We start from the raw sequence: 16,131 nt of genomic DNA on the forward strand, positions 1-16,131 counted from the left end.
AAAGAAATGATTTTGTACTCTGCATTGACTTCATAGCATGATACCCTAGAAGAGGAAAGAATGGAGAATAATGTATTACCCTTGTACCTTTTTATTTTTTCTTAAAAACCCAACAGATGAATAACGTGTCGTGCCCAAACCTGGAAATGGTTGGAAGAGTCTAATGGAGTGTCTATATCATGTTCTGATTTGTCATCAGGTTTGTTGCATTACGGTGCTGCCATGCTGGAGGAGAAAAACCACAGCTCATTGGATGACAGTCTCACACTAGCCAAGGTCAGATTATTAGGTAGTGTTTGATTAATGTGCAAAACACAATGACAATTTAGCTGACTCTGTAGCTTGCCTGGGCCTCACTTGCAGGAAGCTCTTCACCTCTGAAGGTCAAACGTTTTTTATTTTTTTTTTAACCCACAAACAAAAAGCCATCACTAAAAATCCAGGTACTCTGAGGAAGCTGCACCGCAGTAGCTTTGCCTGCTAGGCAGAAAAGAATGACATGAAGTGAAACTTAGAAGAGAATGTGTTTGTTGAAATAAATGCACTTACTACCCCCTCTTCTTTATTTAAATCATGTCCTGCAAATGCTGTGAAATAAAGAATTGTGAGCTAGGTATACTAAGCATTTTTCCTATAGGCACAAAATTGAAGAAATCTCTTGATATCTGACCCTCTGCCAGAATATCATTTAAGTACATGAGGAATATTGTATTTTTTCCTGGAGGATACAAGGCACTGATTACAGTGCCCATGTGCCTTAATGACCTGACAATTATGCTATTATGAATTATTTCCTCAGGTGGATGGCATTTTACATTTGAAGGTGAGGGCTGCTTTAAAGGGATCTAGCAGCAGAATTTTTTTTTTAAAGATCGTTGTAAATTAACTGAGAGCACTTATAGGTAAGGAAGAATAGATAAAACATGAACCAAAATTCAAATAAAGAAGATTGCTGAGAAGGGAGACAGTAACAGATCATGCCAATCAAGAGAAAGGTGACTGTTTGCAAACATAAATAGATTATGTGTTGGGGGGGGGGGAACAGGCAAACTTAGAACTTTCTGTCATAGTAGAAAATAAAATCAAACAATAAAACAATGAGCTGGAGGGCTGGGATTTCTTCAGGAAGTCCTCATGATAAATAAGGGTGCATTAAAGTGAAAACAGAAGGTTAAACTGAGGAAGGAGAATAAAGGAATGAGAGATCAGAGGAAATGAGAGAGAAAAAGGAACCAAGGAGCTCTTTTACTAAGCTGCACTAGCAAATGAGCTTACCACACCTTAGGGGGTTGTTTACTAAAGCTTAGCTCACATTATCTGCAGCAGGGCCCATAGGAATAAAATGGGCCCTGCTACAGATAACTTGAGCTAAGCTTTAGTAAACAAGGGGGTAAATGTGAGACTTTCCCATTCACCTAGCCCATTTCCAGAATGGATGTGAAACAGGCACTTGTTTGTTGAGTTTCTAGCCATGTGCTAATGTTAGCATTAGCATTTAGCCATTTAAAAAAATATGAAAATGGGAGCACTTATCTCTTCCTTTTTAGGAGGCACTACTGGCTCCCACATTATGGACATGTTAACTAGTTAGTGTGCTGGTGATGTCAGTGCAAAAGAATATTGCTATACTGGGTCAGACTGAAGATCCATCAAGTCCAGTATCCTATTTCCAACAGTAGCCATTTCAGGTCAAGATCCCCCAAACGTAAGGGCCATCACTAATCCCCCTCATACCCCCCCCCCCAAAATGTGATTAAAAACATTACTTGCCAGCCTCAGATGTTATACTCAGGTTCATTAGAGCAGCATGCAAGTCCCTGGAGTAGTCTAGTGGTGGGTGCAGTGCATTGCACTGCAGACAGGTGGACCCAGGCCCATACCTTTTCCTACCTGTTACACTTGTGGTAGAAACTGTGAGCCCTCCAAACGTCACTAGAAACACACTGTACTGTGCCCCTTCACCCATAAGGGCTATTGTAGTGGGTTTTGAGTAGATTTTGGGAGGCTTAGGAGACAAGGGAGTAATGGCGAGTGTGTACCTTGTAGAATTTATCTGAAGTCCTCTGCAGTGCTCCCTAGGATGCCCCACTGCTCTCCTGGGATGTCTGTGTGACCAGTCTACTAATAATGCTGGCCTTTCCTACATCCCAATGGCTTGATTTTGTGTGTTTTCCACTTGGATGTTTTTTTTTTTTTTCAAAATGGACCAAAAAGGTAAATGTACAGGGCACAAAAACATCTAGCAAATCCATTTAAAAAAATAAAGATAGATGTTTTCTATTTTGAAAATGGCTATATTCCCCATTTGAATTTTGGATATTTTTAGCAAATCATGCAAAGTTGGACTTAGACGTTATATCAAAAATGCCCCTCCAAGTCTCGTAATGTCCTGTTGCAATATTTAACAACTTTGAATAACTTTGTGTCATCAGCAAATTTAATTACCTCACTAGCTATTCCCTTCTCTAAATCATTTATAAATATGTTTAAAAGCAGTAGCCCAAACACAGACTCTTAGGGAACCCCACAATTACCCTTCTCTGTTCAGAATATTGACCATTCAACCCTACTCTCTGTTTTCTACCTTTTAACCATATGAAGTATCTCACATACCATATGTAATGAGTTTATCTTGTTGGGCAGACTGGATGGATCGTACAGGTCTTTATCTGCAATCATCTACTGTAATCCACGATAGGGCACTGCCTCCTATCCCACAACATCCTAATTCCCTCAGGAGTTGTTCATGAGGTACTTTGTCAAATGTCTTGTGAAAATCCAAATGCACAATATCAACTGGCTCACCTCTGTCCCCGTGTTTATTTACCCATTCAAAGAAATGTAGCACATTAATGGCTTTGTCCCATTAATCCATGTCTATGTATATATTCAGTAATTCAGTATGGTCTATAATTTTCTAGGTCACCTTTGAAGCCCTTTTTAAAAGTTTGGCCACCCTCCAATCTTCTGGAACCATGCTTATTTTTACAGATAAATTACATATTACTAATAATAGCACTGCAAGTTCATAATTTATTCTTATCAGTACCCTAGGATGCAAATGTATGGTATGAAGCCCTGCCCAGTGTATATTCCAATCATTACATTAGAAATTAATATCCACTATCAAGTGCATTGTGAAATAACACAAAACCTGAAAAATACAAACTAATGCACGCGTCAAACTTTACCTACTTGAGCACACAATTATGGAACGCACTACCGTGCAACCTAAAAACGATCTACGAACTAATGAACTTCCGCAAACTAGTGAAGACCCATCTCTTTGACAAAGCCTACCACAAAGATCAACCAATGTGAATATACACAACTCCTCTACATATATTTAGAACTGTCTCATAATATCTGCATGTTAAACTATTATTATGTATTACTATTATCATATTGCCCAAGATCCTTCTGTACACCAAATGTCTATTGTCTAATATATCTCCACTATTCATGATGTAATGTAAGCCACATTGAGCCTGCAAAGAGGTGGGAAAATGTGGGATACAAATGCAATAAATAAATAAATAAATAAGAAATAAATAAATAAATCCTTACTCACCATTCATGTATCAAATCTCCCATTGAACAGCAGCACTGATTCATATGATTTAAGAAGAACCCTACTTAAGAACAGCTAACACTACAAATTTTACACAGGGTCCTAGAATACCAATACGCCTACTACAGATACAACAGAACAAGTGAGACTGCTGCAGAGTTTTACTCAGAAATTACTTGCCAACAGAATACCACACCTTGGTCACACACCAAATACAGAACAAGGGACCACAAATTAGAAATATAAAGACAAAAATTAAACTAGGAAACCCAAGAAGTCAAACTAGGCTTGTACCACAACATAGGAGAAATAAAACCAGAAATGTATTTCCTCTTGCATTGAAAAACAAATTACAAAGACATCTATGATGCACATTTCCCAAAGCTAACATATTCTACCAAATAAATTCAAATAAAACACTTTTTTTCTACCTTTGTTGTCTGGGTACTTTATTTTTCCAAGCATGTTGGTCCCAGGTTCTTCTTTTCTGTTTCCTGTCTTCTGTTCCCTTTCTAGTGAGTAAAGTCCATTTGTCCTTTCTCCACTTTCCTTTTATCTTTTTCTATTCCCTCACTGTATCTGTCTGATATATTTCCTCTTTTCCCTCTCTCCCCTCACATTCCACCTTCTCACTCTTCAGTTCTCCACCTATATTTCACTTGCTAATACCTATCAACTTTTCATCTCTTCCTCTCACTCCTACATCTCCTATCTCACCCCTTCTCTGGCCTCTTATTCCCTTGTCTTTCACCCACTACCCATTAGTACAATTCTACACTCTGTACTGACTGTCCTTCTCTCACTTAACTCCTTGAGAACCCCCATGGTCTCTCCCACATGGTTCCACCATGCCAAGTATCTCCTCTCCCTCTCCTTCTTATATCGTAACTCAGCATCTCCCTATCCCCCCCTCTCTTTCTTCCACCACTATGGTCCAATATTAACATATCCCCTCTCCCTTCCCTTCCACCCCTATGGTCTAGCAATTCCCTGTCTCCTCCCCCCCCCCCTTTATCCTTATGGTCCAGAGGAACTCCCTATCTCTTTTCCCTTCACCCCTATGGTCTATCAACTTCCTCTCCCCTCTACCCCTATGTCCAGAAACTCCCTGTCTCCTCTCTCTCCCCCTTTCCCATTATAGTCAAGCAATTCCCTGCCCCCTCTTCCTTCCCCTCTACCCCCTATACTGCAGCAACTCCATGTCCCCTTTCTCTTTCCTTTCCCCAAAAGTCACTACTGTCATGGACCTCTGTGTAACTACTTCTAGGGAAGATTCCAGAAATTCTGTCAAATTCAATTGATCAGTTTTCCCCCCTAGAACTCCCCCATAGTCTTTCTCCTGTTGAACTCTAGTCAGTGGAGGAAGGGTTTCCAATGGAATCTTCAAAACTTGCATAAACAATGTCTTCACCATATGTACAGGAGACACCAAAGGGGATCTAGGGAAGTTAATGCTACCCTGGAGGTTCAGGATTGTAGCTTTCTGCCTGAGCGCCTAAATTTGGCTTCCAGAACCTTTCTCCCACATTTTCCTCAGTCATTGGTACCCATATGTACTAAGACAGCTGGCTCCTCCTCAGCACTGTCTAAAATCTTATCTAGCTGAGCTAGCTGAATAGCACTTCCACATCCATTCTCTGCCCCTGACATGTCCCCTTCCAAAAAATAAATACCACATACTTAGTGTGCACAGATGGATAAACTAAAGCAGAACATTTTAGAAAGTCCTGTATTAGGCCATTTTTCCTGCATTGTGCACATTTTAGCACTTAACACATCTTAGTAAAAGGGATTCTAAGTGAAAAAGGAAATAAATGGAAGTAATGGGGAGAGTGAGAAACAAAAGATTTAGAGAGACAAGAAATAGGGATGTACGCAGGGCAAAACTATTTGTTTTTCATTCACTTGAACTTTCCCCCAGTTTTTGGACATACTCGGTTTATTTCACAAATTCATTTCAATAAAAATATTTTAAAGTGCATTAGAACTTATTAAAGAGTGCTAATTAACTTAAAGTACATTAATTTGTTGGTTAACAAATGTTAAAATTGATTTAGCACTAATGAACTGAATGCACACTAATGAATTGCACATCAGGGTTTGAAGAGTAAGTGAGCAGTAGGGTACCACAATCAAGTTATTTTTGCTGCATCAATGGTGTATTACATGAAGCAGGAAAAACAGCGTAATTCCTCTGTGTAACTGATATGCCTGCTTCACCAAGTGTTCAGGGTTTTGTGCATACACGTTAATATTGAATTTCACTCCTAAACCAAGATATGTGAAGGATGATCTCAGTCTCTCAAATTTACTGCAAACACTCACCATAGTATTTGCCTTGTGTTATCAAGAATTTAGATGTAATATGTATAGGCAACTTAACAAAGCATGTTTAGAAATTGCTTTTAATTAGGCCCATGGCAACCAATACAATTGTTCAGTGAAGATCCACCAAGGCGGAGTAACACTGAGATCCTATGATGAAACAACAGAAATACCAAAGAGTGGGAAATAGACAAGGAGAACCAGAAACAAACGAGGAAAACAATAACTGGTGGAAAACTTATTAATGAAGACTCAGCACTGTAGTGTTTCGGCCACTGGCCTGCCTCAGGAGTCTGAAAAAGACCTTTTGTAGAAATTCTATCAGATCTGTGTCCAGTGAGCTGGCGTGGCTCCAATTTTCTTTGCACATTTTTTTGGTCTATGACTACATTTCATGGTACTTGACAATTACTATTTTCTTCACACAATTTATAGAATAATCATTTGGGCATTAGGAAGAATTACTTTTGCCAACTAAATGGTAGTCTGGGCTCTTAAAACTCTCACTAACGTCCACCATATAGCCTCAGAAAAAGGTAACACAGGGTACAGACAACTCCAGTCTGCTAGCACGGGTTTCAGATGGTTCATTCTGGCAGGAGTTCTCACTGACTTGAGGCCCCTGACAGGGATACAGTGATTGGCAATATATCTTTCAGTCCAGGCCCCTAAATCTCCCTCAGCAACTGTCTCAATCAGGCAGGGGGGGAGTGCTGGCTGCTTTTTGCAAACAAAATAAACAGCCCTTTCCTTTGCATTAAGTTCAACTGACTGTTATTACTGTATTTAAATATTATCATAAGATTTATTTATTTATTTATTTGTTACATTTGTAGTATCCCACATTTTCCCACCTATTTGCAGGCTCAATGTGGCTTACATAGTACCGTATCGGTGTTCGCCAATTCCAGTATGAACAAATACAAGGTGATATTGTGGTAGAATAAGGTTCATGTGTGGCAGACACATTAGGGGATCTTAGAGAGGAAGAGTTATGTCCATTACGAGCTTTGGTTTTGTTGTGTTGCAGGTATTCAGACTTTTATGTTGGGTCAGTGAGGTATGCCTTTTTGAACAGGTTTGTTTTTAGTGATTTATGGAAATTTAGGTGGTCATACGTTGTTTTTACGACTTTTGGCAGTGTGTTCCATAGTTGCGCGCTTAAATAGGAAAAGCTGGATGCATAAGTTGATTTGTATTTGATAGTTCCTGTAATTTACTCAGAGGGATGCCTTTGGGTTGTCCGCTCTCAGCTCTAACCCGAAATGTTCAATGTTGTTCAGTGTTCAACTTTATTTGTTATACCACCCATCAATAACATATGTAAGTGGTTTACAAACACAAAATATAATAGTGGTTAGAATACTAGGACCAAACAAAAGGAACTCAGTTATTCCCCCCCCCCCCCCCCCCCCCCCATCTATATTATTTGCTCTTCTCTTCCTGGAAAGAAACAGAATCTATTTTTTATAGATAACATCTCTCTCTTCCCTGTGCTGAGCCCACATCTCATTGGCTCATTGCTAGTCATGAGGGGGAGGGGTGACGTTCCTGGGTTTTAACAGCAGAGAATCCCGGGTGAGGAAGCAAAATAAACACTGAAAATTCTCTCCTGCGCACATAACTACTAACGAATGCTGCTGTGTTGTATTAAGTGTCAGGGCCAGCAAGCAGCCTGGAGTAATCAGTGCTGGACATGAGCATCCTTATCTGTAGGAGGAGCTGTGTCCCCCATCCCTTCTGTTTCCTCATGGATATGTGCCCTCTTGTTTCTAGTCCTATCTGTCTCCCTCTGTTTTGTATGATCGGTCCTTGCCAGGCATAGCCCAGAAAGCAGGGGTATATATGCCCTGCTTTTGGGTTGTACCAGTACTGGGTATTTAACTGTGATACTCATGAATACAGTGTTCTATGGTTCTTGTCTGTCTCCTGAGTTTCTAGCTGGCTATGATTCCTAGTTTCCTGTGTCTGTGCATGTGCTCTCCTGTTCTGGGTTTGGTGCCGGGAACCTGCGTGCTAAACGCAGATTCTATATTAGAAATAGAATACTGGCTAGAGGCCAACAGAATTTTGTTTTCTGTTCTGAAACCAAAACTAACTCTAAATTTGGGTTCAGGTTGTGGCCTGAACCAAAAACGTGGCCCTACCCCTGCCACTGCCACAAGACTGCCACCTTAGCCAGCCTCCCACCCCTGAGAGCAAACCCAACAACCCTGTCCACCCATCAGCTCCATCTACCCTCTCCCTCCCCATCAGGCATATCTTCATATTCAGAGCAGGAACATCCCACATTGCTCTTGCCCCTGGTGGTTTCATGTTCAAAATGGTGGCTGTGACTTCCCATGGCCTGGGGAAAGCCTATAGGGAAAAGGGAGGGTGAGTGGAGCTGGTGAGTAGACTGGTGGGGGGGACTGCTTTTCTCTCAAGGGGTGGCAGACTGGCTCAGAGGACTGGTCTTGCATTGGCAATGGTGGTTACGGGGATGAGGCCACATTTTTGCTTTCGGTTCTATTTCTGGCTGAAACTATGCCACAGATTTCGGCCACGGATTCAGTTTCAGTCGAAACCAAAACCACCAGTTTTGGTCGGTCTCTAATGCTGGCATGAATCTACAGTTACAGGCCTAATTTTAGGTGTGAGCACCTATGCTAGCTCAATGGCTGGTGTAATTGCTTGCGCCTAACTACTTGCAGTTATCTGCGTATCATAGTGGAAAACCCTGGCTCACCTATTCCCTTTCCAAGTCTACCCCCCTCCTCCTTGCAGTTGCACGCTATGGATTTTGCTTGAGTAATTTGCAGAATAATGACTAAGGGCAATTACACATATAATTGCTGATTAGTGCCAATTATCACTAATCACTGTTGATTAGCCAATATGATGCTGAACTGGTGGAGATAACTCAATAACTTTCAATAACTATAATACTCAACACCAAAAACATTTTCAAATGCTTCCTTTTAGATAAGCAGGCTCAATTTTGTTTATACATTCAAGACCTCAGCGGCAACTCATTTCACAAGAGATAGCATGCTCTTGATTCGCCTGCCTCTTCATCAGTCTTTGCTAATCTTTAATCAACAAGTATTTTCCATTTCATATTTACTTCATAACTTTTTTTCTTTTTATATTCAATTATTTTAAAATGTAAAGTGTAAAAAGCACTTAGCTTAGAATGTTTCTGTTGCATGACCATTAACCAACATGCAGTATGTATTAACACAGTTGTGGAAATGTTTGGATTACGAAGGCACTCCCCAACCTTTATTTGGCCATTCAAATTGTCAATGGTTGCTCCTGATGGAATTCTACGCCAAAATAAAATCAAAATTCTGCGCGCACAAAATTTGAAAATTCTGCAAAATATTGTGCAAAAAATTTGAAAAGGCTGCAAGTTTATTAGTCAAAATTAAACTAATATTACAGCCCCCTCCCTGTATATAAATACCATCCATATTTTTTCCAGACCACTCCCTGCACACACACATAGAATTCACCTTTAAAGCCCCCTTCCCTCCCTCCTTCACCCTCCCCTCCACCCACACATATCATCCACCTTTTTTAAAGCCCCCTCCCACCACAGCAGCCACCTTTTTTACAGCCCCTCCCCTCACAGCAGCCACCTTTTTATACAGTCCCCTCCCCCACAGCAGCCACCTTTTTTACAGCCCTCCCCCAGGTACATATAGCATCCAGCTCTCTTCCTGCACCCACTTCCATATTTTTTTAGCCGCCCTTTCACTCACCCATGAGGCAAGAGCAAGAGGAGCTGGAAGTACCTCTTTGGGGCAGGAAAGAACTCCAATCTTTCCTGCCATCTACTCCTTCTCTGGGCCGCTTTTTCCAAATGGTCACCGAGACTTCCTGCAGCAGTCTCATGAGATTACAGCTTGAAGTCTTGGTGGCAGTAGTGGTAATGGGCAGGAAAGAGTGGGGTTCTTTCCTACACCCAATGAGGCCTCTAGACCACCAGAGCATACTCAGGTAGGTCCAAGGAGGGCCCACCAAGGCTCAGGGGATGACAGTAGGACCAAGGCTCAGGGTCAGCCAGTTGACCAGCTGGCAGCGGAACCAAGGATTGGAGGAGCAGGTGAGCCAGCAAACCTTTATCACGGGCTGGGGAGGTCAGCCAGCCAGCCAAATCTTGGAGTGCAGATTCTGTGCAAAAATGTGGAATTCTGCGCAGCTGCAGAATTCTGCTCAAATTCTGTGCTTTGCAGTTGCGCAGAATTCCAGCAGAAGTAAATGGTGTATTTCTTCCATCAATGGACTCTCCTGGACTGTACGTGGTTCTAGCAGAAAAGCAGTTGCTAGATCTGACACTAATTGTAATAGTTTTAATGTTATTTATGCTTTTGTTTGTCCTTGTGATAAGATCTATATAGAGCATTCTATTCGACCAATTAAGTCTAGGCTCACTGAACATAAATCTTGTATCAAAAACAAAATTTTGACAGCACAATTGTACAGCATTGGTTGGAGCATGAACATACTTTATTAGATCTGTGCTGGCATGTAATTGACAAAGTAGAGTTGGGGTGGGAGAGTTGAGAAACTTTTAAATGATAAAGAACATGGTTAAATTTATGTGCTAGATACATTATCTTCCAGGAGTTTAAACAACAAGTTGGATTGGGCTTCTTTACTATGAATCATTGCAGATCCAGAGTGTGAAGCATTTGATTGGCTCTAAGAATCTTTGTGGGATCATGTGAAATTTAGCATTAATTAGTGCCTGCCTTGTTGCCATGTTTTGAGCTTAATATACTATGTTGTGAGACATTGGCAGGCAAGTAATTTTGTTACTTCAGAGCAACTTATTGTGTAAATGTTTGATGTATTTGCAGGTTCTAGTGCTAGTTTTTTGATATTGCAATGGATCGAACCCTGATGCAGTTTTATAGCGAAGCATGCTGCATGTCAGCTAATGGTCCTGCAACGGAAACATTCTAAGCTAAGTGCTTTTTACATTTTAAAATAATTGAATATAAAAAGAAAAAAAAGTTTATATACAAAGTAAATATGAAAAGGAAAATGTTGATTAAGGATTAGCAAGGACTGATAAACATAAGCTAACATAAGAGTAGCCATACTGGGTCAGACCAATGGTCCATCTAACCTAGTATCCTGTTTTCCAAACAGTGGCTAATCCAGGTCACAAGTACCTGGTATATAAATTATTCTCAGTACCTTAAAAGGGGAAAGTGAAATGGGACTTGATATTCTGCCTTTCTGTGGTTTTTGCAGCTACATTCAAAGCGGTTTACGTGGAGGGGCATAATTGAACAAAAACGTCTATCTCCATGGGCGTTTATCTCCGAGAACGGGTCCGTGAAGGGGCGGACCGAACCGTATTTTCGAAAAAAATAGACGTCCATGTTTTATTCGACAATTTGTGAGCTGGGCGTTTTTGTTTTTCAGTGATAATGGAAAATGAAAGCGCCCAGCTCAAAAACGAATAAATCCAAGGCATTTGTTCGTGGGAGGGGCCAGGAGTCGTAGTGCACTGGTCCCCCTCACATGCCAGGACACCAACCGGGCACCCTAGGGGGCACTTTTACAAAAACAAAAAAAAAGGTAAAAGAGCTCCCAGGTGCATAGCACCCTTCCCTTGGGTGTTGAGCCCCCCAAATCCCCCTCAAAACCCACCGCCCACAAGTCTACACCATTACTATAGCCCTAAGGGGTGAAGGGGGCACCTACATGTGGGTACAGTGGGTTTGGGGGGGTTGGACGACTAAGCATTAAGCAGCACAATTGTAACAGGTGGGGGGGGATGGGCCTGGGTCCACCTGCCTGAAGTCCACTGCACCCCCTAATAACTGCTCCAATGACCTGCATACTGCTGCCAGGGAGGTGGGTATGACATTTGAGGGTGAAAATAAAAAGTTGTGAAATGGCATATTTTGTGGTGGGAGGGGGTTTGTGACCACTGGGGGAGTCAGGGGAGGTCATCCCCGATTCCCTCCAGTGGTCATCTGGTCATTTAGGGCACTTTTTGGGGCCTTATTTGTGGAAAAACAGGGTCCAGGAAAAGTGCCCTAAATTCTTGCTAAAAACGCATATTTTTCTTCCATTATCGGCGAAAGGCGCCCATCTCTGATCGCCCGATAACCACGCCCCAGTTCCGCCTTCACCATGCCTTCGACACACCCCCATCAACTTTGTTCGCATCCGCGACGGAGTGCAGTTGAAAACGTCCAAATTCGGCTTTCGATTATACCGCTTTATTCGTTTTTGTGAGATAAACGTCTATCTCCCGATTTGGGTCGCAATATAGGCGTTTTTCTTTTTCAATTATAAGCTGGATAGTATATACAGGTATTTATTTGTACCTGGGGTAATGGAGAGTTAAGGGACTTGCCCATAGTCACAAGGAGCTGCAGTGGGAATCAAACCTAGTTCTTCAGGCTCAAAGTCCATTGCACTAACCACTAGGCTACACATTATTACAAATGGAAATTCAAAATACATATCCCTAGTGCTTCTAGAAGAAGGAAGGGTTTGCATTAATGGAGTAAATCTGCTTGCTTTCTGAAATGTGTGAGCACTATTTTACCCCCAATGTGCCCCCCACACAAATAGGAAGTGAAAAAGTATAGCTTTTCTAGAGAAAATTACTCAGGAGATCATTCTATAAAGCTGCTTGTCTGCTGAAAACTAGCGGGTGAACTCTTCATGGAAGCTTTAATTTGACACATATTTTGAGAGTTTAAATTGATGTTTGCACTTTGAATGGTCAGCACTATGCATGTTAGATGGGATTTTACCCTGACTGACTTACCTTTAACTTCATTCTAAGCTCCTTGAAGCAGTTTCAGATAAGTTTAATTTAAAGCTATGGTGCTTTTGTTAAGTTTGGTGTTCTTCTGAACTTCATAAAAGGGTGACCTTGTGATTTTTCACTTTTCTGTACTAAGAAGGTAGATGATTATATCCCTCTAAGCTGCAAGGCTTTAATCTGGCTTACTTGAATGTGCTATAACATATGATACCTTCTCAATAATGATTTTTCATATAAACTTTACTTTTATATAAAAAAGTATGCATTATTGATGTGCTTTCTTAATGACTAAGTAATGTTTCCTTTTTACGGAGTAGTTCATTTGAAGGGTTTATTTCCAAAACCCTCTAAGTCCAATGCAACTAATATGGATTTAGCAGGTTTTGAAAATAAGCCCTTCATTAGAAAAACAGACACATTAAATATAGTAACAGACAAGGACGATAACACACACACAACCTGCCCTGCTCATGGTCACTTTCTGCTAACCATTCCTATCTTTTCCTCTTGATTAGAGAGCCTCTTACTGCCAGAAATACCCAGTGGTCTCCTAGAAAACATGTCCAGAGTATACTGGGATCTGCACATGCTACATAGGAAAGACATGCCAGACACAAAAAGACATTGAAGCCTCACACACAAGATAAGTGTAGGGTCTACCATACAATTTATATATTATTTACATCAGGGATGGGCAACCATGGTCCTCAAGGGCTCCAACCTATTCAGGTTTTCAAGATTTCCATAATGAATATATAGAGATCTATTTGTATACAATGGAAGCAGTACATGCAAATTAATCTCATGTATATTCATTTTGGAAATCTTGAAAATTCAACTAGGTTAAGGCCCTCAAGGACCATGGTTGCCCAACCCTGACCTACATGATCTCATGGTTTATAGTTTATTTACTTTATATACTGCTCTTCCTCAAAGATAATAGAGCAGTTTACAATTTAAAACAATTAAAATTAGAAGAAAATGACATTATCTATAGCAAAAGGCTTATACAATTTTGTAGTACTGACAACAAAGACAGACAGCATAAATAAAAGACACAGAGACTTGCAAGAGTCAATGGATCTTGGTACGAGCAGCCACGTCCAGTTGAACATTAAAGACCTTTTCAAACAGATAAGGTTTTAGTAGGGATTGAAATCTCGAATAGGAAGGCTCAAGACAAAGATACTAGGGAAGGAAAATCCATAGGGAAGGTGAAGCATAAAAAAATGCTCTGCTTCTTGTGAGTTGGTAATGAACCTGGTGTGTTAGAGGAATTAGGAGATGAACATCATCAAGAGAACACAAAGTTCTAGAGGGGGAATTAATGCTGTATCAGCAAAGGTAAATAGAAGAGGTATCAGAGTAAAGAATCTAATGTATAAGAGTAAGAATATTGAAATGAATACGTGATGTGATAGGTAACCAATGATGCTGGATAAGGAGTGGAGAAATTCAATCAAACCTACTGGCCCTTAGAGAGGATGGGGACTGCAGTATTCTGTACTGTCTGAAGGCAACAAAGAACATACTCTGGAAGCCCTGTATAGAAGACATTACAGTAATCTAATTATGACCCTATAAGTGAATAAAGGGCAGTTTTTAGAGAGGACAGCTCAAGAAAGGGATGAATAGTTCAAAACTGATGTACAAAAAATTTAAACAAGCTTTGATGGTATCAGTAATATGTTGGCAATAAGAGAATTCTTGATCTAGGATAACACTTAGATATCTAAAATATGAGACAATGGTGATAGTGGTATCATTGAATAAAGGACATAGTGCTGGACCATTAGAGGTGCCAGTGATCCAATAGTCTTTGCAGGATTTAGAATAAGCTGGTTATCTTTGAGCCAAGAGGCAATTACTGACCATCATGAGTTGAGCATAGAGAGATCCACTGAAAAAGGATTAACATGAAAAACAAGTAAAATATCATCTGCATAAAAAAAAACCATGAATGCCCAAATCCTGGATGAGAGTGGCTAGTGGGCTTAAGAAAATACTAAAAAGAAGTGGGGCTATAACGGAATCCTGGGAGACACCACAAATGATGGGGCATGAAGAGGAAAGCAAAGAAGAGTGAGAAACATTTTAAAAATGGTTGCTAAAAAAAGACTTAAACAAGGAAAGAACTGTACCAGAGATACCTGTAGACTGTAACTAAGAGAGAAGAAGGTCATGACTAATGATATCAAAGGCTGCCATCAGGTCAAGAGATATCAGTAAAGTAATATGACCAGTGTCAAGGGTAGAATATAGGTTGCTAAGGAGGGTGGTGATGACAGTTTTGATGCCACGGCCTGGGTATAAACCAGACTGGTGAGGGTACAAGATGTTATTTTCTGTAAGATCTGACAGCTGATTAAAAACAATACATTCTGTAATTTTAGAAATACAAGGTATGTTAGAAACAGGGCGGTAATTAAGAAAGGAATTTGGATCAAGGGAAGGTTTCTTAAGTAAAGGTCAAACTAAGGTCTGTTTCCATAAACTGGGAGCAGCACTCTGGGAAAGGAAATTAGTTACCAATACATACAGAAATGGAAGAAGACAATGATGGGAAAGCAGAATCCAGGATGAAGGAATTGGCACTAGTGGTTTTTCTAACCACAGAGACAATCCTAGAAAAAGTGGTCATGGATGGTACTAAAAAGGAGGACAACTGATATCTAGGGAGCAGAGCAGAGGTTGGATTATCATCCAAAGTAGAATTATAATCAGAGGTAGAATTACCACCAGCATACATAAAAGTAGGAGGATTCTGCACTAGTGGGGAAGAAACAGAGACAGGAGAAGAAAGCGCAGATGGGCAAGAAGAAAGAGCAGATGGGAGCATGATCATAGATTGCATAATTTTTATAGAAAAAGAAACAGCAAAATCCCTGGCATTGGGAGAGCAGACAAGGGAGAAAGAGTTAAGCGATGCAAGTTCACACAAAGGAGAAAAACGTTTATGAAGTCTCTTTACTCTTTTTGAATACAACTGGTATAGAAAGTTCTTTTTGCCAATTTTAGTTTAGAGTGATAGTAATTATAGACATTTTTATAATGGAGATAAGACTCATCTGATGTGGACTTTCTCCATAACTGTTCTGCTTGGCAGGTTTGAGCACAAAGAAGAAGAAGAATGTAAGAACATAAAAACGTAAGACTAGCCATTCTGGGTCAGACCAATGGTCCATCTAGTCCAGTATCCTGTTTCCAACAGTGACCAATCCAGGTCACAAGTACTTGTCAGAAACCCAAATGTTATGGTGTGAGCTGTTCCTAATTATTTTAGAAGACGAGGATGAAAGGGGAGGGGATGGAGACAGGGCCTATCTTAGGCAGGGGCGATAGGGGAGGTCGCACATGGCCTCTTGCTCTCAAGGGCCCCGCATCTCTGGCATGTCTGTCCTCCTGTGTTGGAACACCTCCCTGCTCCGTACCTTAATGTGTACCCACATTT

This window comes from Microcaecilia unicolor, chromosome 2 (genome assembly GCF_901765095.1).
Source record: "Microcaecilia unicolor chromosome 2, aMicUni1.1, whole genome shotgun sequence".
NCBI classification, from domain to species: domain Eukaryota; kingdom Metazoa; phylum Chordata; class Amphibia; order Gymnophiona; family Siphonopidae; genus Microcaecilia; species Microcaecilia unicolor.